The 25,000-nt window shown below is 51.5% G+C and overlaps 16 non-coding genes and 3 pseudogenes across 16 annotated transcripts; all 19 read left to right on the forward strand.

Annotated features, from left to right (window-relative positions):
• Positions 1-232: 232 nt before the first annotated feature.
• LOC123740475 (U5 spliceosomal RNA) lies at positions 233-349 on the forward strand. The gene has a single exon (XR_006768363.1). It is a non-coding gene; the product is annotated as a U5 spliceosomal RNA (small nuclear RNA).
• Positions 350-2,626: 2,277 nt separating this feature from the next.
• On the forward strand, positions 2,627-2,803 carry LOC123740375 (uncharacterized; annotated as a pseudogene).
• A 556-nt stretch (positions 2,804-3,359) lies between these two features.
• LOC123740476 (U5 spliceosomal RNA) lies at positions 3,360-3,476 on the forward strand. Its single transcript, XR_006768364.1, has one exon. It is a non-coding gene; the product is annotated as a U5 spliceosomal RNA (small nuclear RNA).
• Positions 3,477-5,761: 2,285 nt separating this feature from the next.
• Positions 5,762-5,936, forward strand: LOC123740344 (uncharacterized; annotated as a pseudogene).
• A 542-nt stretch (positions 5,937-6,478) lies between these two features.
• Positions 6,479-6,595, forward strand: LOC123740477 (U5 spliceosomal RNA). The gene has a single exon (XR_006768365.1). It is a non-coding gene; the product is annotated as a U5 spliceosomal RNA (small nuclear RNA).
• Positions 6,596-9,214: 2,619 nt separating this feature from the next.
• Positions 9,215-9,397, forward strand: LOC123740328 (U2 spliceosomal RNA). Its single transcript, XR_006768291.1, has one exon. It is a non-coding gene; the product is annotated as a U2 spliceosomal RNA (small nuclear RNA).
• A 565-nt stretch (positions 9,398-9,962) lies between these two features.
• LOC123740478 (U5 spliceosomal RNA) lies at positions 9,963-10,079 on the forward strand. The gene has a single exon (XR_006768366.1). It is a non-coding gene; the product is annotated as a U5 spliceosomal RNA (small nuclear RNA).
• Positions 10,080-10,429: 350 nt separating this feature from the next.
• LOC123740398 (U2 spliceosomal RNA) lies at positions 10,430-10,620 on the forward strand. Its single transcript, XR_006768302.1, has one exon. It is a non-coding gene; the product is annotated as a U2 spliceosomal RNA (small nuclear RNA).
• A 549-nt stretch (positions 10,621-11,169) lies between these two features.
• On the forward strand, positions 11,170-11,286 carry LOC123740480 (U5 spliceosomal RNA). The gene has a single exon (XR_006768367.1). It is a non-coding gene; the product is annotated as a U5 spliceosomal RNA (small nuclear RNA).
• A 346-nt stretch (positions 11,287-11,632) lies between these two features.
• LOC123740601 (U2 spliceosomal RNA) lies at positions 11,633-11,822 on the forward strand. Its single transcript, XR_006768477.1, has one exon. It is a non-coding gene; the product is annotated as a U2 spliceosomal RNA (small nuclear RNA).
• Positions 11,823-12,370: 548 nt separating this feature from the next.
• LOC123740481 (U5 spliceosomal RNA) lies at positions 12,371-12,487 on the forward strand. Its single transcript, XR_006768368.1, has one exon. It is a non-coding gene; the product is annotated as a U5 spliceosomal RNA (small nuclear RNA).
• A 348-nt stretch (positions 12,488-12,835) lies between these two features.
• On the forward strand, positions 12,836-13,025 carry LOC123740613 (U2 spliceosomal RNA). The gene has a single exon (XR_006768488.1). It is a non-coding gene; the product is annotated as a U2 spliceosomal RNA (small nuclear RNA).
• A 548-nt stretch (positions 13,026-13,573) lies between these two features.
• On the forward strand, positions 13,574-13,690 carry LOC123740482 (U5 spliceosomal RNA). The gene has a single exon (XR_006768369.1). It is a non-coding gene; the product is annotated as a U5 spliceosomal RNA (small nuclear RNA).
• Positions 13,691-14,038: 348 nt separating this feature from the next.
• LOC123740410 (U2 spliceosomal RNA) lies at positions 14,039-14,229 on the forward strand. The gene has a single exon (XR_006768305.1). It is a non-coding gene; the product is annotated as a U2 spliceosomal RNA (small nuclear RNA).
• Positions 14,230-14,779: 550 nt separating this feature from the next.
• On the forward strand, positions 14,780-14,896 carry LOC123740483 (U5 spliceosomal RNA). The gene has a single exon (XR_006768370.1). It is a non-coding gene; the product is annotated as a U5 spliceosomal RNA (small nuclear RNA).
• Positions 14,897-15,243: 347 nt separating this feature from the next.
• Positions 15,244-15,434, forward strand: LOC123740423 (U2 spliceosomal RNA). Its single transcript, XR_006768316.1, has one exon. It is a non-coding gene; the product is annotated as a U2 spliceosomal RNA (small nuclear RNA).
• A 563-nt stretch (positions 15,435-15,997) lies between these two features.
• Positions 15,998-16,114, forward strand: LOC123740485 (U5 spliceosomal RNA). Its single transcript, XR_006768372.1, has one exon. It is a non-coding gene; the product is annotated as a U5 spliceosomal RNA (small nuclear RNA).
• Positions 16,115-21,789: 5,675 nt separating this feature from the next.
• On the forward strand, positions 21,790-21,965 carry LOC123740307 (uncharacterized; annotated as a pseudogene).
• A 557-nt stretch (positions 21,966-22,522) lies between these two features.
• On the forward strand, positions 22,523-22,639 carry LOC123740486 (U5 spliceosomal RNA). Its single transcript, XR_006768373.1, has one exon. It is a non-coding gene; the product is annotated as a U5 spliceosomal RNA (small nuclear RNA).
• Positions 22,640-25,000: the final 2,361 nt, after the last annotated feature.

The following is a 25,000-nucleotide window of genomic DNA, read 5'->3' on the forward strand; positions in this document are numbered from 1 at the left end:
GAGCCCCCCCAAAAATACAATCACTTCACCAGGATTGTCTATCTATCTATCTGTCTGTCTGTCTGTCTGTCTGTCTGTCTGTCTGTCTGTCTGTCTGTCTGTCTGTCTGTCTGTCTGTGACTTTTTACCCACAGCCCTCGAAAACTTGGAAGAGTGGGTTCGGGGACCACCCGCGGGGACCCGGCCTAGAGTGCACCGTGTGTGTCTCGGGCCCCGACCTCTGACTTCCATACGACTCTGGTTTCTCTTCATTACGCACAAGCCTTTCGCCTTTTACTAAAGACTTCCGTGGAGAGGAACACTTACGAGTTCAACGTATTTTTGGAAGGGCTTTGCTTCTGGCAGAGCCCGGTATCTTGTTTCAAGAGAAATTGACAGAGATGACGCCGAGACTTTTTGCTCAGGCGTTTGACTTGAAGCCGGCTGACCGACCGGGCGTATTTTTTCCACTCAAAGTAGTCGCCGGGCAATTGAGTTCAAGCCCGACGATGACTGGTGTATTTGCCGGGCATTGAACAAATAGTCGCACTAGGATTAAAGAGCTAGTGACCTAACGACGCATTAGCGACTTTTAAAAAAAACACACCCGCCTGTCACCAGGGAAGCGTTGGGTGAGGAGGAGCCAACTTTTGCCAAACCGATGAGGTCTGCCGAGGCCCCGGGGCCGGCGGGTGCAGGGGTCAATTTGTGGGTTATCGCTTCGGCCTTTTGGCTCAGATCAAGCTTGGTACCGAGGTGCCCCAAAGCCCGCTGAGCCAAAAGGTCGAAGGAAGGCCGGAGGGAGGAAAGGTTTGGAGTGTGGGAGACGGTTTTTTCCATTTTCAAAAATAATTTTTCTAGTGGCTTCTTTTTAAGAGAGCTTTTTTCAAGATGGCTCGACATGCTCCAAACAAGATGCCTGGAGTCGGGATAGCGAACACGGTGAGGTTCGCCTGGAGGAACAAGGAGATGGAGCCGTTTGGGAGGGAGACCTTTGGGAGAAAAATATTGATTGGGATCCTAAAGTTGGAGGTGGGGGAAGTGTTGTGCCTCCAGGCGAACCCACTGGAGGTGGCTTACGACGTGACGCTCCACAAAGAAGACAGGTATGAGGACGTGATGAGGAGGGCGAGAGAAGTGGGAAAGGATGGACCGATGTGTCATTACGAGGTGACCAGCCTGGGAAAAACTAATTTCCGGGTGGTCACGGTTAATATGTATAACCCTCATGTGAAGGACGAGGAGGTGAGGACTTTCCTTGGGCGCTACATGGACAATGTCTCCTCGGCAAGGCTCCTCAGGGACTCCCTGGGCTTCTGGGATGGGAAGAGAGGATTCCAGGCGTTGCTCAGGGAGGACCCTGAGGGGTTGGGGGTTACCTCCATCCGCCGGCGATGTTCTCCCTGGGGGCTGACAGGGGACGTTGTATTATGCACGTCAGCCCCGTTCTGCAGGCGTTGTATGGCCTATGGTCATATCCTCGCCTCGTGCAGCACAAAGAAGTGCAGGTATTGTGGATCTGCGGAGCACGAGGCGAGGGACTGTGACGCGCCGAAGGCATGTCACGGGTGTGGCATGATTACGCACCTGTGGCGTGAATGCCCGGCGCGTCACCGGTCATACGCGTCTGCAGCTGGGGGAGCGAGAGCCGGGGATGGGGGAAGAAGAGGAGGGGACAAAGAAACAAGAACTGGCACAGAGGAAAAGGACACACGGCGGGAGAAGAAGGACAGAGCGACAGTAGGAGAAGAAGAGGAAAAGGAAGAAGTGGACATGGTGGAATCGGAGGGGCGGGAGGCTGAAGGAGAGGAGGAGCAGGAGGCTGAAGGAGAGAAGGAGCAGGAGGAGGAAGGAGATAAGAGAGTGGAGGGGTCGGAGAAGACGGCGGTGGAGAAGGAGCTGGAGAAGGGAACAGAGAAGGAGGAGACAGGGAAGACGGAGGTGGAGAGGAAGGAGACTGAAGGGGGGGAGACAGAGAAGGCAGTGGTGGCGGGACCAGAGGGAGAGGGAGTGAAGGAGGGGGGGCAGTAAAAAGGGGAACCACGGGTAGAGGTGGAGAAGGAGGCAAGTTATGAGAACGTTTTGCCTTTTACTCCACCACTTAAAAGGACTAAAAAGGGGGAGCGCTCAAGGAGGAAAGGTGGTAAAAGAGGGGGGAGGGCAGATCAGGGGGGAGGGGAGGGGGAGGTTGCAGGGCCCTCGTGGGCTCCCTCTTCCTTCTCCTTTACACCCCTATCTGAGCTGGACCTCACAGGAATGGCCCAGGATTGGGCGATGGAGGGAGGTTTAAGCTCCCTGTTTAGGGGCATGGGGTCCCCGGGCCGGAGTCGGGAGGGGGTGGTGGATTTGAGTGGGGGCACAAGGCACAGAGTGTGGGTGTGCCGGATATTGATTTTGTTTCCAGGGAGAGAGGATGGTGGCCGACGGTGGAGCGTCAGGAGTGGAGGAGGCGTCCCGGTCGGTCGGGAGTATAGGGTGAGTTTCTTTGGGTATTTGATGTGGGTATGGGTTTTGGTTTGTAGGTGGGAAGGGCAGGGAAGACGAGTTTTTGTTTTGGGGTTTTAGTGTTTGTGTTGTAGTTTATAAATGCCTAGTTATGATTTTTGATTGATATATGGTTTTGTATTGAAAGGCTTGAATGTAATAAATATATTTTGTAAAAAAAAAAAAATCTGTTCTTATCAGTTTAATATCCGATACGTCCCCCATCGGGGGACTACATATTAAATGGATTTTTCGAACAGGGAGTCGGAAATGGGGCTTGCTCCGTCCGCTCCACGCATCGACCCGGTATTGCAGTACCTCCGGGAACGGTGCAACACTTTTCTCCCATTGTCAAGGAAAAAGAAATACACCAAGCTATGTAAAACAGCTAGCAGAAGAAGAGAAGGAATGAAAAAGAAGAATCATCCAAACTGAAACAAGTGCGAAGCCCCCTTCATGGGGGTCCCCGTTTTTCCGCCATTTTACTTAAAAAAAAAAAAAAAAAAAAAAACATTGGCCAGGAGAGTGTGTGTGTGTGTGTGTGTGTGTGTGTGTGTGTGTGTGTGTGTGTGTGTGTGTGTGTGTGTGTGTGTGGGTTTTGAGCCCCCCCCAAAAAAATACAATCACTTCACCAGGATTGTGTGTGTGTGTGTGTTTTTGAGCCCCCCCCAAAAATACAATCACTTCACCAGGATTGTCTATCTATCTATCTATCTGTCTGTCTGTCTGTCTGTCTGTCTGTCTGTCTGTCTGTCTGTCTGTCTGTCTGTCTGTCTGTCTGTGACTTTTTACCCACAGCCCTCGAAAACTTGGAAGAGTGGGTTCGGGGACCACCCGCGGGGACCCGGCCTAGAGTGCACCGTGTGTGTCTCGGGCCCCGACCTCTGACTTCCATACGACTCTGGTTTCTCTTCATTACGCACAAGCCTTTCGCCTTTTACTAAAGACTTCCGTGGAGAGGAACACTTACGAGTTCAACGTATTTTTGGAAGGGCTTTGCTTCTGGCAGAGCCCGGTATCTTGTTTCAAGAGAAATTGACAGAGATGACGCCGAGACTTTTTGCTCAGGCGTTTGACTTGAAGCCGGCTGACCGACCGGCGTATTTTTTCCACTCAAAGTAGTCGCTCGGGCAATTGAGTTCAAGCCCGACGATGACTGGTGTATTTGCCGGGCATTGAACAAATAGTCGCACTAGGATTAAAGAGCTAGTGACCTAACGACGCATTAGCGACTTTTAAAAAAAAACACACCCGCCTGTCACCAGGGAAGCGTTGGGTGAGGAGGAGCCAACTTTTGCCAAACCGATGAGGTCTGCCGAGGCCCCCGGGCACCGGCGGGTGCAGGGGTCAATTTGTGGGTTATCGCTTCTCGGCCTTTTGGCTCAGATCAAGCTTGGTACCGAGGTGCCCCAAAGCCCGCTGAGCCAAAAAGGTCGAAGGAAGGCCGGAGGGAGGAAAGGTTTGGAGTGTGGGAGACGGTTTTTTCCATTTTCAAAAATAATTTTTCTAGTGGCTTCTTTTTAAGAGAGCTTTTTTTCAAGATGGCTCGACATGCTCCAAACAAGATGCCTGAGTCGGGATAGCGAACACGGTGAGGTTCGCCTGGAGGAACAAGGAGATGGAGCCGTTTGGGAGGGAGACCTTTGGGAGAAAAATATTGATTGGGATCCTAAAGTTGGAGGTGGGGGGAAGTGTTGTGCCTCCAGGCGAACCCACTGGAGGTGGCTTACGACGTGACGCTCCACAAAGAAGACAGGTATGAGGACGTGATGAGGAGGGCGAGAGAAGTGGGAAAGGATGGACCGATGTGTCATTACGAGGTGACCAGCCTGGGAAAAACTAATTTCCGGGTGGTCACGGTTAATATGTATAACCCTCATGTGAAGGACGAGGAGGTGAGGACTTTCCTTGGGCGCTACATGGACAATGTCTCCTCGGCAAGGCTCCTCAGGGACTCCCTGGGCTTCTGGGATGGGAAGAGAGGATTCCAGGCGTTGCTCAGGGAGGACCCTGAGGGGTTGGGGTTACCTCCATCCGCCGGCGATGTTCTCCCTGGGGGCTGACAGGGGGACGTTGTATTATGCACGTCAGCCCCGTTCTGCAGGCGTTGTATGGCCTATGGTCATATCCTCGCCTCGTGCAGCACAAAGAAGTGCAGGTATTGTGGATCTGCGGAGCACGAGGCGAGGGACTGTGACGCGCCGAAGGCATGTCACGGGTGTGGCATGATTACGCACCTGTGGCGTGAATGCCCGGCGCGTCACCGGTCATACGCGTCTGCAGCTGGGGGAGCGAGAGCCGGGGATGGGGGAAGAAGAGGAGGGGACAAAGAAACAAGAACTGGCACAGAGGAAAAGGACACACGGCGGGAGAAGAAGGACAGAGCGACAGTAGGAGAAGAAGAGGAAAAGGAAGAAGTGGACATGGTGGAATCGGAGGGGCGGGAGGCTGAAGGAGAGGAGGAGCAGGAGGCTGAAGGAGAGAAGGAGCAGGAGGAGGAAGGAGATAAGAGAGTGGAGGGGTCGGAGAAGACGGCGGTGGAGAAGGAGCTGGAGAAGGGAACAGAGAAGGAGGAGACAGGGAAGACGGAGGTGGAGAGGAAGGAGACTGAAGGGGAGGAGACAGAGAAGGCAGTGGTGGCGGGACCAGAGGGAGAGGGAGTGAAGGAGGGGGGGGGCAGTAAAAAAGGGGAACCACGGGTAGAGGTGGAGAAGGAGGCAAGTTATGAGAACGTTTTGCCTTTTACTCCACCACTTAAAAGGACTAAAAAGGGGGAGCGCTCAAGGAGGAAAGGTGGTAAAAGAGGGGGAGGGCAGATCAGGGGGAGGGGAGGGGAGGTTGCAGGGCCCTCGTGGGCTCCCTCTTCCTTCTCCTTTACACCCCTATCTGAGCTGGACCTCACAGGAATGGCCCAGGATTGGGCGATGGAGGGAGGTTTAAGCTCCCTGTTTAGGGGCATGGGGTCCCCGGGCCGGAGTCGGGAGGGGGTGGTGGATTTGAGTGGGGGGCACAAGGCACAGAGTGTGGGTGTGCCGGATATTGATTTTGTTTCCAGGGGAGAGGGGATGGTGGCCGACGGTGGAGCGTCAGGAGTGGAGGAGGCGTCCCGTCGGTCGGGAGTATAGGGTGAGTTTCTTTGGGTATTTGATGTGGGTATGGGTTTTGGTTTGTAGGTGGGAAGGGCAGGGAAGACGAGTTTTTGTTTTGGGGTTTTAGTGTTTGTGTTGTAGTTTATAAATGCCTAGTTATGATTTTTGATTGATATATGGTTTTGTATTGAAAGGCTTGAATGTAATAAATATATTTTGTAAAAAAAAAAATCTGTTCTTATCAGTTTAATATCTGATACGTCCCCCATCGGGGGACTACATATTAAATGGATTTTTCGAACAGGGAGTCGGAAATGGGGCTTGCTCCGTCCGCTCCACGCATCGACCCGGTATTGCAGTACCTCCGGGAACGGTGCAACACTTTTCTCCCATTGTCAAGGAAAAAGAAATACACCAAGCTATGTAAAACAGCTAGCAGAAGAAGAGAAGGAATGAAAAAGAAGAATCATCCAAACTGAAACAAGTGCGAAGCCCCTTCATGGGGGCCCCCGTTTTCCCGCCATTTTACTTAAAAAAAAAAAAAAAAAAAAAAAAAATAACATTGGCCAGGAGAGTGTGTGTGTGTGTGTGTGTGTGTGTGTGTGTGTGTGTGTGTGTGTGTGTGTGTGTGTGTGTGTGTGTGTGTTTTGAGCCCCCCCCAAAAAATACAATCACTTCACCAGGATTGTGTGTGTGTGTGTGTTTTGAGCCCCCCCAAAAATACAATCACTTCACCAGGATTGTCTATCTATCTATCTGTCTGTCTGTCTGTCTGTCTGTCTGTCTGTCTGTCTGTCTGTCTGTCTGTCTGTGACTTTTTACCCACAGCCCTCGAAAACTTGGAAGAGTGGGTTCGGGGACCACCCGCGGGGACCCGGCCTAGAGTGCACCGTGTGTGTCTCGGGCCCCGACCTCTGACTTCCATACGACTCTGGTTTCTCTTCATTACGCACAAGCCTTTCGCCTTTTACTAAAGACTTCCGTGGAGAGGAACACTTACGAGTTCAACGTATTTTTGGAAGGGCTTTGCTTCTGGCAGAGCCCGGTATCTTGTTTCAAGAGAAATTGACAGAGATGACGCCGAGACTTTTTGCTCAGGCGTTTGACTTGAAGCCGGCTGACCGACCGGCGTATTTTTTTCCACTCAAAGTAGTCGCTCGGGCAATTGAGTTCAAGCCCGACGATGACTGGTGTATTTGCCGGGCATTGAACAAATAGTCGCACTAGGATTAAAGAGCTAGTGACCTAACGACGCATTAGCGACTTTTAAAAAAAAACACACCCGCCTGTCACCAGGGAAGCGTTGGGTGAGGAGGAGCCAACTTTTGCCAAACCGATGAGGTCTGCCGAGGCCCCGGGGACCGGCGGGTGCAGGGGTCAATTTGTGGGTTATCGCTTCTCGGCCTTTTGGCTCAGATCAAGCTTGGTACCGAGGTGCCCCAAAGCCCGCTGAGCCAAAAGGTCGAAGGAAGGCAGGAGGGAGGAAAGTTTGTTGTTTTGGTATTTGGATTCACGGTTGGTTTATTTTGCCGCTCTTTTTCAGTTTTTCTTTTTGGAAGAAAGCGGAGGCGAGTGCGCCAATTTTCTTTGCGGAGATGGCGCAGGCTTCTACATGGAGGCCAGTCCCTAGGATGGGGCTGGCGAATACGGTGCGGTTTGCCTGGAAGGATAAGGCGACGGAGCCAATTGGCAGAGATGAGTTTGGGAGGACCATTTTGATTGAGATCCTTGGACTGACGGTGGAGGATGTGTTCTGCCTCCAAGACAACCCTTTGGAGGGGGCATACGATGTGGCGCTACACACTGAAGTGAAGCACGATGACGTTCTCAGAAGGGCGAGAGAAGTGCAAGCAGAGAGGCCGGTGTCTCATTACTTGGTGACCAGCTTGGCGAAGAGTAATTTCAGGGTTGTGAATGTGAACATTTACAACCCTTACGTGAAGGACGAGGAGGTGAGGGCCTTTCTGGGGAGATACATGGATAGTGTCTCCTCAGGAAGGCACCTCAAGGATTCTTTGGGTTTTTGGACCGGGAGGAGGGGTTTCCAGGCCCTCCTAAGAGAGGACCCAAAAGGATTGGGTGGATACCTCCATCCTCCGGCGATGTTCTCCCTGGGGGGCTGACAGGGGACGTTGCATTATGCCCGTCAGCCTCCGTACTGCAGGCGTTGTATGGCCTACGGCCACGTCCTCGCCTCGTGCAGCATAAAGAAGTGCAGGTATTGTGGATCTGCAGAGCACGAGGCGAGGGACTGTGACGCGCCGAAGGCATGTCACAGGTGTGGCATGCTGACGCACCTGTGGCGTGAATGCCCGGCGCGTCAAGGGTCATACGCGTCTGCAGCTGGGGGGAACGAGAGCCGGGGATGGGGGTAGAAGGAGGGACCAAGAACTGAGTACTGGAACAGAGGGAGCGGACACACGGGTGGAAGAGGAGGAGCAAACGGAAGCGGGAGGAGAAAAAGAAAAAGAAGACAACAGCATAGTGGAAACGGAAGGGCAGGAGGCTGAAGGAGAGCAGGAGGAGGAAGGAGACAGGAGAGTGAAGGGGCCAGAGAAGACGGCTGTGGAGAGGAAGGAGACGGAGAAGGCAACAGAGAGGGAGGAGACTGGGAAGACGGCGGTGGAGAAGAAAGAGACAGAAAGGAAGGAGACAGGGAAGACGGCGGTGGAGAAGAAAGAGACAGAAAGGGAGGAGACAGGGAAGAAGGTGGTGGAGAAGAAAGAGACAGAAAGGAAGGAGACAGGGAAGAAGGTGGTGGAGAAGGAAAAGACAGAAAGGAAGGAGATAGGGAAGAAGGTGGTGGAGAAGAAAGAGACAGAAAAGAAGGAGACAGGGAAGAAGGTGGTGGAGAAGAAAGAGACAGAAAGGAAGGAGACAGGGAAGAAGGTGGTGGAGAAGAAAGAGACAGAAAGGAAGGAGACAGGGAAGAAGGTGGTGGAGAAGGAAAAGACAGAAAGGGAGGAGACAGAGAAGGTAGTTGTGGCGGGACCAGTAGGAGAAGGAGTGAAGGAGTGGGGGACAGTAAAGAGGTGAAATCACGGGTGGAGGTGGAGAAGGAGGCAAGCTATGAAAACTTTTTGCCTTTTACTCCACCATACAAGAGGTCGAAAAGAGGGGAGCGCTCAAGGAGGATGGGTGGTAAAAGAGGGAGGGGGCAGATCAGGGTGGAGGGGAGGGGGAGGTTGCAGGGCCCTCTTGGGTTCCCTCTTCCTTCACCTTTACACCCCTGTCTGAGCTTGACCTTACAGGCATGGCCCAGGATTGGGCGATGGAGGGAGGCTTAAGCTCCCTGTTTGGGCTCGTGGGGTCCCCCGGGCCGGAGTCAGGAGGAGGGCAGGGTGGTAGACCTAAGTGTGGGGTACGGGACGCAGGGGTGAGCGTGTGTCGGGCGCTGTTACCGCATCCAGGGGAGAGGGGATGGCGGCCGACGGGGGAGCGTCAGGAGTGGAGAAGGCGTCCCCGTCGGTCGGGATGGGGTGAGTTTTTCTTTGATTTTTTGGTGTAGGTTTTGGTTTGTAGATGGGAAGGGGAGGGAAAATGCTCCCATGACTTTTGGTTTTTGGGTTTGGTTATTATTGAATAGTTTTGAAATGTTTAATGGAATTTGTGTTTGAATTGATTGATTGTATAAGATTTTTGTTGGGTTTTGAACGTAATAAATATATTTTATAAAAAAAAAAAAAAAAAAATCTGTTCTTATCAGTTTAATATCTGATACGTCCCCCATCGGGGGACTACATATTAAATGGATTTTTCGAACAGGGAGTCGGAAATGGGGCTTGCTCCGTCCGCTCCACGCATCGACCCGGTATTGCAGTACCTCCGGGAACGGTGCAACACTTTTCTCCCATTGTCAAGGAAAAAGAAATACACCAAGCTATGTAAAACAGCTAGCAGAAGAAGAGAAGGAATGAAAAAAGAAGAATCATCCAAACTGAAACAAGTGCGAAGCCCCCTTCATGGGGGTCCCCCGTTTTCCCGCCATTTTACTTAAAAAAAAAAAAAAAAAAAAATAAAAAAAATAACATTGGCCAGGAGAGTGTGTGTGTGTGTGTGTGTGTGTGTGTGTGTGTGTGTGTGTGTGTGTGTGTGTGTGTGTGTGTGTGTGTGTTTTTGAGCCCCCCCCCCAAAAAATACAATCACTTCACCAGGATTGTGTGTGTGTGTGTGTTTTTGAGCCCCCCCCCAAAAATACAATCACTTCACCAGGATTGTCTATCTATCTATGTCTGTCTGTCTGTCTGTCTGTCTGTCTGTCTGTCTGTCTGTCTGTCTGTCTGTCTGTCTGTCTGTGACTTTTTACCCACAGCCCTCGAAAACTTGGAAGAGTGGGTTCGGGGACCACCCGCGGGGACCCGGCCTAGAGTGCACCGTGTGTGTCTCGGGCCCCGACCTCTGACTTCCATACGACTCTGGTTTCTCTTCATTACGCACAAGCCTTTCGCCTTTTACTAAAGACTTCCGTGGAGAGGAACACTTACGAGTTCAACGTATTTTTGGAAGGGCTTTGCTTCTGGCAGAGCCCGGTATCTTGTTTCAAGAGAAATTGACAGAGATGACGCCGAGACTTTTTGCTCAGGCGTTTGACTTGAAGCCGGCTGACCGACCGGCGTATTTTTTCCACTCAAAGTAGTCGCTCGGGCAATTGAGTTCAAGCCCGACGATGACTGGTGTATTTGCCGGGCATTGAACAAATAGTCGCACTAGGATTAAAGAGCTAGTGACCTAACGACGCATTAGCGACTTTTAAAAAAAAAACACACCCGCCTGTCACCAGGGAAGCGTTGGGTGAGGAGGAGCCAACTTTTGCCAAACCGATGAGGTCTGCCGAGGCCCCCGGGGGCCCGGCGGGTGCAGGGGTCAATTTGTGGGTTATCGCTTCTCGGCCTTTTGGCTCAGATCAAGTGTAGTATCTGTTCTTATCAGTTTAATATCTGATACGTCCCCCATCGGGGGACTACATATTAAATGGATTTTTCGAACAGGGAGTCGGAAATGGGGCTTGCTCCGTCCGCTCCACGCATCGACCCGGTATTGCAGTACCTCCGGGAACGGTGCAACACTTTTCTCCCATTGTCAAGGAAAAAGAAATACACCAAGCTATGTAAAACAGCTAGCAGAAGAAGAGAAGGAATGAAAAAAGAAGAATCATCCAAACTGAAACAAGTGCGAAGCCCCCTTCATGGGGGTCCCCGTTTTCCCGCCATTTTACTTAAAAAAAAAAAAAAAAAAAAAAAATAACCTTGGCCAGGAGAGTGTGTGTGTGTGTGTGTGTGTGTGTGTGTGTGTGTGTGTGTGTGTGTGTGTGTGTGTGTGTGTTTTTTTTGAGCCCCCCCAAAAAATACAATCACTTCACCAGGATTGTGTGTGTGTGTGTGTTTTGAGCCCCCCAAAAAATACAATCACTTCACCAGGATTGTCTATCTATCTATCTGTCTGTCTGTCTGTCTGTCTGTCTGTCTGTCTGTCTGTCTGTCTGTCTGTCTGTCTGTCTGTCTGTGACTTTTTACCCACAGCCCTCGAAAACTTGGAAGAGTGGGTTCGGGGACCACCCGCGGGGACCCGGCCTAGAGTGCACCGTGTGTGTCTCGGGCCCCGACCTCTGACTTCCATACGACTCTGGTTTCTCTTCATTACGCACAAGCCTTTCGCCTTTTACTAAAGACTTCCGTGGAGAGGAACACTTACGAGTTCAACGTATTTTTGGAAGGGCTTTGCTTCTGGCAGAGCCCGGTATCTTGTTTCAAGAGAAATTGACAGAGATGACGCCGAGACTTTTTGCTCAGGCGTTTGACTTGAAGCCGGCTGACCGACCGGCGTATTTTTCCACTCAAAGTAGTCGCTCGGGCAATTGAGTTCAAGCCCGACGATGACTGGTGTATTTGCCGGGCATTGAACAAATAGTCGCACTAGGATTAAAGAGCTAGTGACCTAACGACGCATTAGCGACTTTTAAAAAAAAACACACCCGCCTGTCACCAGGGAAGCGTTGGGTGAGGAGGAGCCAACTTTTGCCAAACCGATGAGGTCTGCCGAGGCCCCCGGGCCCGGCGGGTGCAGGGGTCAATTTGTGGGTTATCGCTTCTCGGCCTTTTGGCTCAGATCAAGTGTAGTATCTGTTCTTATCAGTTTAATATCTGATACGTCCCCATCGGGGGACTACATATTAAATGGATTTTTCGAACAGGGAGTCGGAAATGGGGCTTGCTCCGTCCGCTCCACGCATCGACCCGGTATTGCAGTACCTCCGGGAACGGTGCAACACTTTTCTCCCATTGTCAAGGAAAAAGAAATACACCAAGCTATGTAAAACAGCTAGCAGAAGAAGAGAAGGAATGAAAAAGAAGAATCATCCAAACTGAAACAAGTGCGAAGCCCCCTTCATGGGGGTCCCCGTTTTCCCGCCATTTTACTTAAAAAAAAAAAAAAAAAAAAAAAAATAACATTGGCCAGGAGAGTGTGTGTGTGTGTGTGTGTGTGTGTGTGTGTGTGTGTGTGTGTGTGTGTGTGTGTGTGTGTGTGTGTGTGTGGTTTTGAGCCCCCCCAAAAAAATACAATCACTTCACCAGGATTGTGTGTGTGTGTGTGTTTTTGAGCCCCCCCAAAAATACAATCACTTCACCAGGATTGTCATTATCTGTCTGTCTGTCTGTCTGTCTGTCTGTCTGTCTGTCTGTCTGTCTGTCTGTCTGTCTGTCTGTGACTTTTTACCCACAGCCCTCGAAAACTTGGAAGAGTGGGTTCGGGGACCACCCGCGGGGACCCGGCCTAGAGTGCACCGTGTGTGTCTCGGGCCCCGACCTCTGACTTCCATACGACTCTGGTTTCTCTTCATTACGCACAAGCCTTTCGCCTTTTACTAAAGACTTCCGTGGAGAGGAACACTTACGAGTTCAACGTATTTTTGGAAGGGCTTTGCTTCTGGCAGAGCCCGGTATCTTGTTTCAAGAGAAATTGACAGAGATGACGCCGAGACTTTTTGCTCAGGCGTTTGACTTGAAGCCGGCTGACCGACCGGCGTATTTTTTTCCACTCAAAGTAGTCGCTCGGGCAATTGAGTTCAAGCCCGACGATGACTGGTGTATTTGCCGGGCATTGAACAAATAGTCGCACTAGGATTAAAGAGCTAGTGACCTAACGACGCATTAGCGACTTTTAAAAAAAAAACACACCCGCCTGTCACCAGGGAAGCGTTGGGTGAGGAGGAGCCAACTTTTGCCAAACCGATGAGGTCTGCCGAGGCCCCCGGGGACCGGCGGGTGCAGGGGTCAATTTGTGGGTTATCGCTCTCGGCCTTTTGGCTCAGATCAAGTGTAGTATCTGTTCTTATCAGTTTAATATCTGATACGTCCCCATCGGGGGACTACATATTAAATGGATTTTTCGAACAGGGAGTCGGAAATGGGGCTTGCTCCGTCCGCTCCACGATCGACCCGGTATTGCAGTACCTCCGGGAACGGTGCAACACTTTTCTCCCATTGTCAAGGAAAAAGAAATACACCAAGCTATGTAAAACAGCTAGCAGAAGAAGAGAAGGAATGAAAAAGAAGAATCATCCAAACTGAAACAAGTGCGAAGCCCCCTTCATGGGGGTCCCCGTTTTCCCGCCATTTTACTTAAAAAAAAAAAAAAAAAAAAAAATAACATTGGCCAGGAGAGTGTGTGTGTGTGTGTGTGTGTGTGTGTGTGTGTGTGTGTGTGTGTGTGTGTGTGTGTGTGTGTGTGTGTGTGTGTTTTGAGCCCCCCCAAAAAAATACAATCACTTCACCAGGATTGTGTGTGTGTGTGTGTTTTTGAGCCCCCCCCAAAAATACAATCACTTCACCAGGATTGATTCTGTCTGTCTGTCTGTCTGTCTGTCTGTCTGTCTGTCTGTCTGTCTGTCTGTCTGTCTGTCTGTCTGTGACTTTTTACCCACAGCCCTCGAAAACTTGGAAGAGTGGGTTCGGGGACCACCCGCGGGGACCCGGCCTAGAGTGCACCGTGTGTGTCTCGGGCCCCGACCTCTGACTTCCATACGACTCTGGTTTCTCTTCATTACGCACAAGCCTTTCGCCTTTTACTAAAGACTTCCGTGGAGAGGAACACTTACGAGTTCAACGTATTTTTGGAAGGGCTTTGCTTCTGGCAGAGCCCGGTATCTTGTTTCAAGAGAAATTGACAGAGATGACGCCGAGACTTTTTGCTCAGGCGTTTGACTTGAAGCCGGCTGACCGACCGGCGTATTTTTTCCACTCAAAGTAGTCGCTCGGGCAATTGAGTTCAAGCCCGACGATGACTGGTGTATTTGCCGGGCATTGAACAAATAGTCGCACTAGGATTAAAGAGCTAGTGACCTAACGACGCATTAGCGACTTTTAAAAAAAAAACACACCCGCCTGTCACCAGGGAAGCGTTGGGTGAGGAGGAGCCAACTTTTGCCAAACCGATGAGGTCTGCCGAGGCCCCGGGCACCGGCGGGTGCAGGGGTCAATTTGTGGGTTATCGCTTCTCGGCCTTTTGGCTCAGATCAAGTGTAGTATCTGTTCTTATCAGTTTAATATCTGATACGTCCCCCATCGGGGGACTACATATTAAATGGATTTTTCGAACAGGGAGTCGGAAATGGGGCTTGCTCCGTCCGCTCCACGCATCGACCCGGTATTGCAGTACCTCCGGGAACGGTGCAACACTTTTCTCCCATTGTCAAGGAAAAAGAAATACACCAAGCTATGTAAAACAGCTAGCAGAAGAAGAGAAGGAATGAAAAAGAAGAATCATCCAAACTGAAACAAGTGCGAAGCCCCCTTCATGGGGGTCCCCGTTTTCCCGCCATTTTACTTAAAAAAAAAAAAAAAAAAAAAAAAATAACATTGGCCAGGAGAGTGTGTGTGTGTGTGTGTGTGTGTGTGTGTGTGTGTGTGTGTGTGTGTGTGTGTGTGTGTGTGTGTGTGTGTGTTTTTGAGCCCCCCAAAAAATACAATCACTTCACCAGGATTGTGTGTGTGTGTGTGTTTTGAGCCCCCCAAAAATACAATCACTTCACCAGGATTGTCTATCTATCTGTCTGTCTGTCTGTCTGTCTGTCTGTCTGTCTGTCTGTCTGTCTGTCTGTCTGTCTGTCTGTCTGTGACTTTTTACCCACAGCCCTCGAAAACTTGGAAGAGTGGGTTCGGGGACCACCCGCGGGGACCCGGCCTAGAGTGCACCGTGTGTGTCTCGGGCCCCGACCTCTGACTTCCATACGACTCTGGTTTCTCTTCATTACGCACAAGCCTTTCGCCTTTTACTAAAGACTTCCGTGGAGAGGAACACTTACGAGTTCAACGTATTTTTGGAAGGGCTTTGCTTCTGGCAGAGCCCGGTATCTTGTTTCAAGAGAAATTGACAGAGATGACGCCGAGACTTTTTGCTCAGGCGTTTGACTTGAAGCCGGCTGACCGACCGGCGTATTTTTTTCCACTCAAAGTAGTCGCTCGGGCAATTGAGTTCAAGCCCGACGATGACTGGTGTATTTGCCGGGCATTGAACAAATAGTCGCACTAGGATTAAAGAGCTAGTGACCTAACGACGCATTAGCGACTTTTAAAAAAAACACACCCGCCTGTCACCAGGGAAGCGTTGGGTGAGGAGGAGCCAACTTTTGCCAAACCGATGAGGTCTGCCGAGGCCCCGGGGACCGGCGGGTGCAGGGGTCAATTTGTGGGTTATCGCTTCTCGGCCTTTTGGCTCAGATCAAGTGTAGTATCTGTTCTTATCAGTTTAATATCTGATACGTCCCCCATCGGGGGACTACATATTAAATGGATTTTTCGAACAGGGAGTCGGAAATGGGGCTTGCTCCGTCCGCTCCACGCATCGACCCGGTATTGCAGTACCTCCGGGAACGGTGCAACACTTTTCTCCCATTGTCAAGGAAAAAGAAATACACCAAGCTATGTAAAACAGCTAGCAGAAGAAGAGAAGGAATGAAAAAGAAGAATCATCCAAACTGAAACAAGTGCGAAGCCCCCTTCATGGGGGTCCCCGTTTTCCCGCCATTTTACTTAAAAAAAAAAAAAAAAAAAAAAAATAACATTGGCCAGGAGAGTGTGTGTGTGTGTGTGTGTGTGTGTGTGTGTGTGTGTGTGTGTGTGTGTGTGTGTGTGTGTGTGTGTGTGTGTTTTGAGCCCCCCCAAAAAATACAATCACTTCACCAGGATTGTGTGTGTGTGTGTGTTTTTGAGCCCCCCAAAAAATACAATCACTTCACCAGGATTGTCTATCTATCTATCTATCTGTCTGTCTGTCTGTCTGTCTGTCTGTCTGTCTGTCTGTCTGTCTGTCTGTCTGTCTGTCTGTCTGTCTGTGACTTTTTACCCACAGCCCTCGAAAACTTGGAAGAGTGGGTTCGGGGACCACCCGCGGGGACCCGGCCTAGAGTGCACCGTGTGTGTCTCGGGCCCCGACCTCTGACTTCCATACGACTCTGGTTTCTCTTCATTACGCACAAGCCTTTCGCCTTTTACTAAAGACTTCCGTGGAGAGGAACACTTACGAGTTCAACGTATTTTTGGAAGGGCTTTGCTTCTGGCAGAGCCCGGTATCTTGTTTCAAGAGAAATTGACAGAGATGACGCCGAGACTTTTTGCTCAGGCGTTTGACTTGAAGCCGGCTGACCGACCGGCGTATTTTTTCCACTCAAAGTAGTCGCTCGGGCAATTGAGTTCAAGCCCGACGATGACTGGTGTATTTGCCGGGCATTGAACAAATAGTCGCACTAGGATTAAAGAGCTAGTGACCTAACGACGCATTAGCGACTTTTAAAAAAAAACACACCCGCCTGTCACCAGGGAAGCGTTGGGTGAGGAGGAGCCAACTTTTGCCAAACCGATGAGGTCTGCCGAGGCCCCCGGGGGCCCGGCGGGTGCAGGGGTCAATTTGTGGGTTATCGCTTCTCGGCCTTTTGGCTCAGATCAAGCTTGGTACCGAGGTGCCCCAAAGCCCGCTGAGCCAAAAGGTCGAAGGAAGGCAGGAGGGAGGAAATTTTGTTTTGTTTACTGGAATCGTTTTTTTCAGATATCCTTTATTTTTCATTGGCTTCTTTTAAGAGAGCTTTTTTTATTCTTGAAAGAATGGAGAAAAATATAAAGAACAGGTCGGTACCGGGAGTAGGTTTGGCAAATACGCTAAGATTTGCATGGAAGGAACAGGAGGTGGAAGAATTCGGGAGAGAAACATTTGGAAGAACAATCCTGATGGGATGCCTAAAGATGTCGGTGAAGGATGTCCTCTGCCTCCAGGGCAACCCAATGGAGAGGGCGTATGACGTGACCTGCTATACAGAGGAGAAGCATGATGAAATCATGAAGAGGGTGAGGGCGTTGGAAGGAGAAAGGCCGATGTGCTTTTATGGAGTAACAAGCCTTGCCAGGAATAATTTCAGGGTGGTGACGGTTACAATGTACAATCCGCATGTAAAGGAGGAAGAAGTGAGGGCCTTTCTGGGGAGGTATATGGACAAGGTCTCCTCAGAGAGGCTCCTCAGGGACTCCCTGGGATTTTGGAATGGGAGGAGAGGATTCCAGGCCCTCCTCAGGGAGGACCCAAAGGGACAGGGTGGCTACCTCCATCCCCCTGCGATGTTCTCCCTGGGGGCTGACAGGGGGACGTTGTTTTATGCACGTCAGCCCCCGTTTTGCAGGCGTTGTATGGCCTACGGTCATATCCTCGCCTCGTGCAGCACAAGAAAGTGCCGAATTTGTGGATCGGTGGAGCACGAGGCGAGGGACTGCGACGAGCCGAAGGCGTGCCACGGGTGTGGCTCGTCAGCGCACCTGTGGCGGGAGTGCCCGGCTCGTCGGAGGTCATACGCGTCTGCAGCTGGGGGGGGAGCAGGAGCGGGGGATGGGGGAAGAAGAGGAGGGGAAGGAAAGCCATCTCAGGACCAGGGCACTGGCCCAGAGCGGAAGGTAGCACGGAAAGAAGAGGAGAAAGGAGCGGCAGCAGAAGGAACGGAAGATCGAAAGGAAGGAGAAGGAAGCAAGGGAGTGGAGGAGCGAGAGACTGCAACAATGGAGGGAGAGGTGGTGGAGGGGTGCCGGTGGCAGGGGCTGTGGAGGGGGAGGAGGAGGGAATGGGGGTGAGGGAGTGGGGGGGACAGCATGTCGAGCGCCCTCGTTGAAGAGATGAGAGGAATGGTGGAGGAGTTGGCAGGGAAGGGGGGTGTATCCCCTTTACCTCCAACTCCTAGGAAGAAAGTGAAGAAGAGGGGGTGCTCGACAGGCGGTGAAAGGGAGGGGGGGGTGGATGGGGTTGCCAAGCGAGGGATGGGGGAGGGAAAAGTTTCTTTGCTGGTTTCCTCAGCCCCTCAACATGTGGTGGAGCGTGACTCCCAGGAAGTGGCTCAGAGCTGGATGTCTGGGGGGGGATCTCAACTCCTCTTTGAGGAGATGGGGTCCCCTACTCTAAACCCGGAAATTTACAGGGAGGAAGAAGTTACGGGTGTTGGTGGGGAACCCAGGATGCAGAGCACTCCAAGGCCTAACACCATACCTGCATCCTGGGTTGGGGAGATGGAGGAGGACGGGGGGGCGTCAGGAGAGCAGAAGACGTCCCCGCCGGAGGAGAAGGAGCAGGGGAGCATCGGGTGAGCCTCCTGTTTTTTGATTGTTTTGGGGTTTTAATTTTAAAGAAGTAATGGTTTTGTGTTGTGTTTTGTAAAAATAATATCTTATGTTAATTTTGTTTAGTTTAAATGTAAGGGGTTTAAGGGATTATGTTAAAAGGAGGGCGGCTTTTAGTTTTTTAGAGGGGGTTGGTTTTGATGTTTGTTTTTTACAGGAGGTTCACCTGAGGGATGGAGGGGATGTCATCAGGTTTAGGAGGGAGTGGGATAAGGGGGAGTCAGTTTGGGGTATAGGTGGGGTGCATTCTACAGGGGTGGGGATTTTGTTTGGGAATAGGGAGGTGAAGGTGGAGGGCACGTTTGTTGTGATGCAAGGGAGGGTTATGGGGGTGGATGTCACTTTTAGGGATAGTAGGTATAGGTTAGTGGTGGTGTATGGGCCACAGGTGGCGGCAGACAGGAGGGAGATGGTGGACTGTCTGACGCCCCTGTGTGTTACAAATAGGCACTTAGTGATAGGGGGGGATTTTAATATAGATTTAGGGTTAGCGGGGGATAGTAGTGCAGGCGCCATCACCGGGCTAATGGCTTGCCATGGTCTGGTTGATGGAGGCCTGCACTCTACTCCGACAATGGCTGGTCCCACATGGCGCAACTCCCGGGGGGTTGCGCGGAGGCTCGACTACATTTTCCTATCTAGGTCTTTGGGTCAGTTGTCTGGGCGGCTGTTGCCTGTGTTCTTCTCAGATCACGACGGGGTGCTCCTGCAGGTGGGGTCGCCAGTCTGCCTCTTCGGTAGGGGGTACTGGAAATTAGATCGGGATGTGCTGGAGGAGCAAGCTTTCGTTGACACCTTTTTTGGTTTCTTTCGGGGGCTTGAAGGCCTCCGGTCCATGTGCGAGGGGGTGTTAGAGTGGTGGGATTTAGTTAAGGTAAGGATTAGGGCTTTTATAATAGGATATTGTAAGAGGAAAAAAAGGGAGGAAAGGAGGGAGGTGGATCGTATCCAAAGGTTGCTCGAACTCGAGTACGAGGCAGGCAACCTCGGCGGGTCGATTGACTGGGAGAGATCCACTGACCTGAAGGCGCAGCTCAGGGAGCTGCAGGAGCGGAAGGCTCGAGCTTTCCTGGAGCGTGCGCATAATGGCTTTCTAGAACATAATGAGACTTGTTCCGCTATGTTCTTTAAGTCGGTTAGGGGCAGACAGAGTAGGAAGATAATGCATGGGGTGAGGAAAGAAGATGATAGCATAGTTAGAAAACCGGAGGAAATGGTCAGGGTGACAACTGATCATTTCCGAGGTTTATTTAAAGAGAGGGTAATAGATGTAGAGCAGGGAAATGTGTTTTTAGAACACTTGTCCCGGCGATTGCCGGAGGACATTAGAGATGTGATGGAGGCTCAGATCTCCCTCGAGGAGGTTGAGAGTGCTCTCAGGAGGATGGGAAAAGGGAAGGTGCCTGGGATGGATGGGTTGCCGGCCGAGTTTTACCTCAAGTTTTGGGGTATACTTGGACCAGTGGTCCTCGAAGTCTTGAAGGCCATCCTTGAGACGGGGGTCCCGGGGGGATCAATGGCTGTCGGTGTGCTGTCACTTCTTTATAAGAAGGGGGGAAGCAACTGACCTGGGCAACTGGAGGCCATTGACCATGCTGTGTGTAGACTATAAGCTCTTAGCAAAGGTCTTAGCAGACCGGTTGCGCACAGCCCTTCCCTACGTCGTCCACGAGGATCAGACGTGTGGGGTAGAGGGACGCTCTATTAGGTGGAACCTTCAGTTGATCAGGGACTCCATCGCTTGGGTAGAAGATAGGAGGCTGCCTTTAATGGTAGCAGCGCTTGATCAGGCGAAAGCCTTTGATCGCGTGAATAGATCCTTTCTATTCAGGGTGTTAGGCAGATTAGGATTTGGGGAGAAGTTTATAGGATGGATCCGTACTTTATATGTCGGAGCGGGGTGCCGGGTTAGCGTTAACAGTCACTTAGGTGACGTTTTTGACCTCTCGTCTGGGGTCAGGCAGGGATGCCCGCTCTCGGCTCTCCTTTTCGTTCTGTACATGGAGCCTCTGGGGGCTGCCATTAGGGCAGACACAGGGGTGGAGGGCTTGCTGATCCCTGGAAGTGGCGGTCTCCGTGTCAAGTTGACACAGTACGCCGACGACACCTCCTTGCTGCTTTGCAAGGACTCGTGCTTGACAAGGTCCCTTGCCATTATTGGGGACTTCACCCGAGCGTCGGGGGCGGTTCTGAACCACGCGAAGTCTTCCGTCAAATTTTTCGGAAGATGGAGTGGTAGGACGGATGTGCCCGGAGGGTTATCTCTCTGTAACGGGGCCCTGAGGGTTCTCGGGGTCCACTTTGAGACCTCCGGCTCAGCGACGCTGAACTGGAACATGGGCATCGCAGTGGTACAGAGGAAGCTAGCAATGTGGAGGGCTAGGTCTTTGTCCTTTTTAGGCAAGGTCCTGGTTCTCAAGGTGGATGTACTGCCATCTCTTTTGTATTTGGCGTACATCTACCCATTGCCGGCTTGTCTGAGGAGGCCTCTAGTGAGGCTAGTGTTTCAGTTCATGTGGGGTGGCAGGTACGAGTGGGTCGCCAGGGCACGCATGATCTGTCCCATCGGGGAGGGAGGTAGGGGGGTACCACATCTCCCCCTCAAGCTGGACGCAATTTTTGTTTCTTTTCTGTTAACGGAGCTTGCTCAGCCGGTACTACACCCGTCCGGTTACCTCCTGCGGGTGTTCTTCTCGTATCAGGCGAGAAGCGTAATGGTGTGGTCTAACACGGGTCCTCGGGCGGAACAGCTGCCGTGGCACTTTGGCCATGCGGCCAAGTGGCTGCGTGCACACCCCGAGGTTGAAGTTGCCCGAGTAGGTTTAGATCACAGGCACCTGTACGAGGAGGTCAGACGGGCAGTAAGTCCGGCACCTGTAGTGGGCATCCCGGCGGCGGTCTGGGAGGGAGTGCAGGCGCGGGGCCTGGACAACAGGCTCAAGGACCTGAATTGGTTGAGTCTCCACAAGTGTTTGCCGGTACGCTCCACCATGTACCGGCATAGCTTGGCGCGATCCCCCACCTGTCCAAGACTTTCTTGTGGCAGGGAGGAGACTGTGCGCCATGTCTTTTGGGACTGTGCCATTGCCGGAGTAGTATGGGCAAAGGCACGGGTGTTGTTAGGAAGGGTTAGAGGTGATTTTGTATTGACGTGGGCTAGGTTAGAGAGAGGTGTAGGGAGAGCGAGGGGGACGGATAGGGATAGGTTTCTGCTCTGGCTTCTCATGAGCCTCTTTAAGCGAGGGCTGTGGGAAGCCAGGCAGAACATGGTCAAGACAGGGAGAGATTGGGGGGTGGAAGGAATAGTGAGGAGGGTGGAAGGAGATTTGAGGGGGAGGATGAAGAGGGAGGAGACGAAGTGGGGGCAGCACGCTGCCCGGGAGAGATGGAAGGGGGGATTAGGGCTGGGGTTATTTTAGATTAGGGACGGGAAGATAGGGAAAGTTAGTGTTTAGGATGACGGGGAGGGATGATGCTCCCCTGAGTTTTGTTTTGGGGTTTTTTGGTTTGTTTTATAAATTAAAATACCATTATTTGAGTTTGAAGGAATATATGATTTTGTAAAGAATGAATGGTATTGAACGTAATAAATTATTTTTTCTAAAAAAAAAAATCTGTTCTTATCAGTTTAATATCTGATACGTCCCCCATCGGGGGACTACATATTAAATGGATTTTTCGAACAGGGAGTCGGAAATGGGGCTTGCTCCGTCCGCTCCACGCATCGACCCGGTATTGCAGTACCTCCGGGAACGGTGCAACACTTTTCTCCCATTGTCAAGGAAAAAGAAATACACCAAGCTATGTAAAACAGCTAGCAGAAGAAGAGAAGGAATGAAAAAAGAAGAATCATCCAAACTGAAACAAGTGCGAAGCCCCCTTCATGGGGGTCCCCCGTTTTCCCGCCATTTTACGTAAAAAAAAAAAAAAAAAAAAAAAAAACATTGGCCAGGAGAGTGTGTGTGTGTGTGTGTGTGTGTGTGTGTGTGTGTGTGTGTGTGTGTGTGTGTGTGTGTGTGTGTGTGTGTTTTGAGCCCCCCCAAAAAATACAATCACTTCACCAGGATTGTGTGTGTGTGTGTGTTTTGAGCCCCCCAAAAATACAATCACTTCACCAGGATTGTCTATCTATCTATCTAGTCTGTCTGTCTGTCTGTCTGTCTGTCTGTCTGTCTGTCTGTCTGTCTGTCTGTCTGTCTGTCTGTCTGTGACTTTTTACCCACAGCCCTCGAAAACTTGGAAGAGTGGGTTCGGGGACCACCCGCGGGGACCCGGCCTAGAGTGCACCGTGTGTGTCTCGGGCCCCGACCTCTGACTTCCATACGACTCTGGTTTCTCTTCATTACGCACAAGCCTTTCGCCTTTTACTAAAGACTTCCGTGGAGAGGAACACTTACGAGTTCAACGTATTTTTGGAAGGGCTTTGCTTCTGGCAGAGCCCGGTATCTTGTTTCAAGAGAAATTGACAGAGATGACGCCGAGACTTTTTGCTCAGGCGTTTGACTTGAAGCCGGCTGACCGACCGGCGTATTTTTTCCACTCAAAGTAGTCGCTCGGGCAATTGAGTTCAAGCCCGACGATGACTGGTGTATTTGCCGGGCATTGAACAAATAGTCGCACTAGGATTAAAGAGCTAGTGACCTAACGACGCATTAGCGACTTTTAAAAAAAACACACCCGCCTGTCACCAGGGAAGCGTTGGGTGAGGAGGAGCCAACTTTTGCCAAACCGATGAGGTCTGCCGAGGCCCCGGGGCCCGGCGGGTGCAGGGGTCAATTTGTGGGTTATCGCTTCGGCCTTTTGGCTCAGATCAAGCTTGGTACCGAGGTGCCCCAAAGCCCGCTGAGCCAAAAGGTCGAAGGAAGGCAGGAGGGAGGAAAGTTTGTTATTTTGGTTTTTTGTATTCACGATTGGTTTATTTTGCCGCTCTTTTTCAGTTTTTTCTGTTTTGAAGAGAGCGAGAGCTGAGTAGAGGTGTCAAGCTCCTTGCGGAGATGGCGCAAAGTACTTCATCGAGACCGGTCCCTAGGACAGGTCAGGCAAATACGATACGCTTTGCTTGGAGAGATAAGACGATGGAGCCTTTTGACAGAGATGCCTTTGGGAGGAACATTGTGATTGGAATCCTGGGACTGAAGGTGGAGGATGTGTTCTGCCTTCAAGACAATCCATTGGAAGGAGCGTATGAGTTGGCACTGCATACAGAAGGAAAGCACGATGACATTTTGAGAAAAGTGAGAGAAGTGGAAGCGGAGAGGCCAATGTCTCTTTACATTGTAACCAGCTTGGCGAGGAGTAATTTCCGAGTGGTAAATGTAAACATTTACAACCCTTACGTTAAGGATGAGGAGGTGGGGGCCTTTCTGGGGAGATACATGGATGGTGTCTCCTCAGGAAGGCACCTCAAAGATTCCCTGGGCTTTTGGACCGGGAGGAGGGGTTTCAGGCCCTCCTAAGAGAGGACCCAAATGGATTGGGTGGATACCTCCATCCTCCGGCGATGTTCTCCCTGGGGGCTGACCGGGGACGTTGCATTATGCCCGTCAGCCTCCGTTCTGCAGGCGTTGTATGGCCTATGGTCATATCCTCGCCTCGTGCGGTACAAAGAAGTGTAGGTATTGTGGATCTACGGAGCACGAGGCGAGGGACTGTGACGCGCCGAAGGCATGTCACGGGTGTGGTATGCTAACGCACCTGTGGCGTGAATGCCCGGCGCGTCAGAGGTCATACGCGTCTGCAGCTGGGGGGAGCAAGAGCCGGGGATGGGGGTAGAAGGAGGGACCAAGAACAAAGGACTGGAACAGAGGGAGCGGACACACGGGTGGAAGAGGAGGAGAAAACGGAAGCGGGAGGAGAAAAAGGAAAAGAAGACAACAGCATAGTGGAAACGGAAGGGAAGAAGGCTAAAGGAGAGCAGGAGGAGGAAGGAGACAGGAGAGTGAAGGGGCCAGAGAAGACGGCTGTGGAGAGGAAGGAGACGGAGAAGGCAACAGAGAGGGAGGAGACTGGGAAGACGGAGGTGGAGAAGAAAGAGACAGAAAGGAAGGAGACTGGGAAGAAGGTGGTGGAGGAGAAAGAGACAGAAAGGAAGGAGACTGGGAAGACGGCGGTGGAGAAGAAAGAGATAGAAAGGAAGGAGACAGGGAAGAAGGTGGTGGAGGAGAAAGAGACAGAAAGGAAGGAGAGAGGGAAGAAGGTGGTGGAGGAGAAAGAGACAGAAAGGAAGGAGACAGGGAAGAAGGTGGTGGAGGAGAAAGAGACAGAAAGGAAGGAGATAGGGAAGAAGGTGGTGGAGAAGAAAGAGACAGAAAGGAAGGAGACAGGGAAGAAGGTGGTGGAGAAGGAAAAGACAGAAAGGGAGGAGACAGAGAAGGTAGTTGTGGCGGGACCAGTAGGAGAAGGAGTGAAGGAGTGGGGGGACAGTAAAGAGGTGAAATCACGGGTGGAGGAGCTGGAGAAGGAGGCAAGCTATGAAAACTTTTTGCCTTTTACTCCACCATACAAGAGGTCGAAAAGAGGGGAGCGCTCAAGGAGGATGGGTGGTAAAAGAGGGAGGGGGGCAGATCAGGGTGGAGGGGAGGGGGAGGTTACAGGGCCCTCTTGGGTTCCCTCTTCCTTCACCTTTACACCCCTGTCTGAGCTTGACCTTACAGGCATGGCCCAGGATTGGGCGATGGAGGGAGGCTTAAGTTCCCTGTTTGGGCTCGTGGGGTCCCCGGGCCGGAGTCAGGAGGAGGGCAGGGTGGTAGACCTAAGTGTGGGGTACGGGACGCAGGGTGAGCGTGTGTCGGGCGCTGTTAC

This window comes from Salmo salar, unplaced genomic scaffold (genome assembly GCF_905237065.1).
Source record: "Salmo salar unplaced genomic scaffold, Ssal_v3.1, whole genome shotgun sequence".
Lineage (NCBI taxonomy): Eukaryota > Metazoa > Chordata > Actinopteri > Salmoniformes > Salmonidae > Salmo > Salmo salar.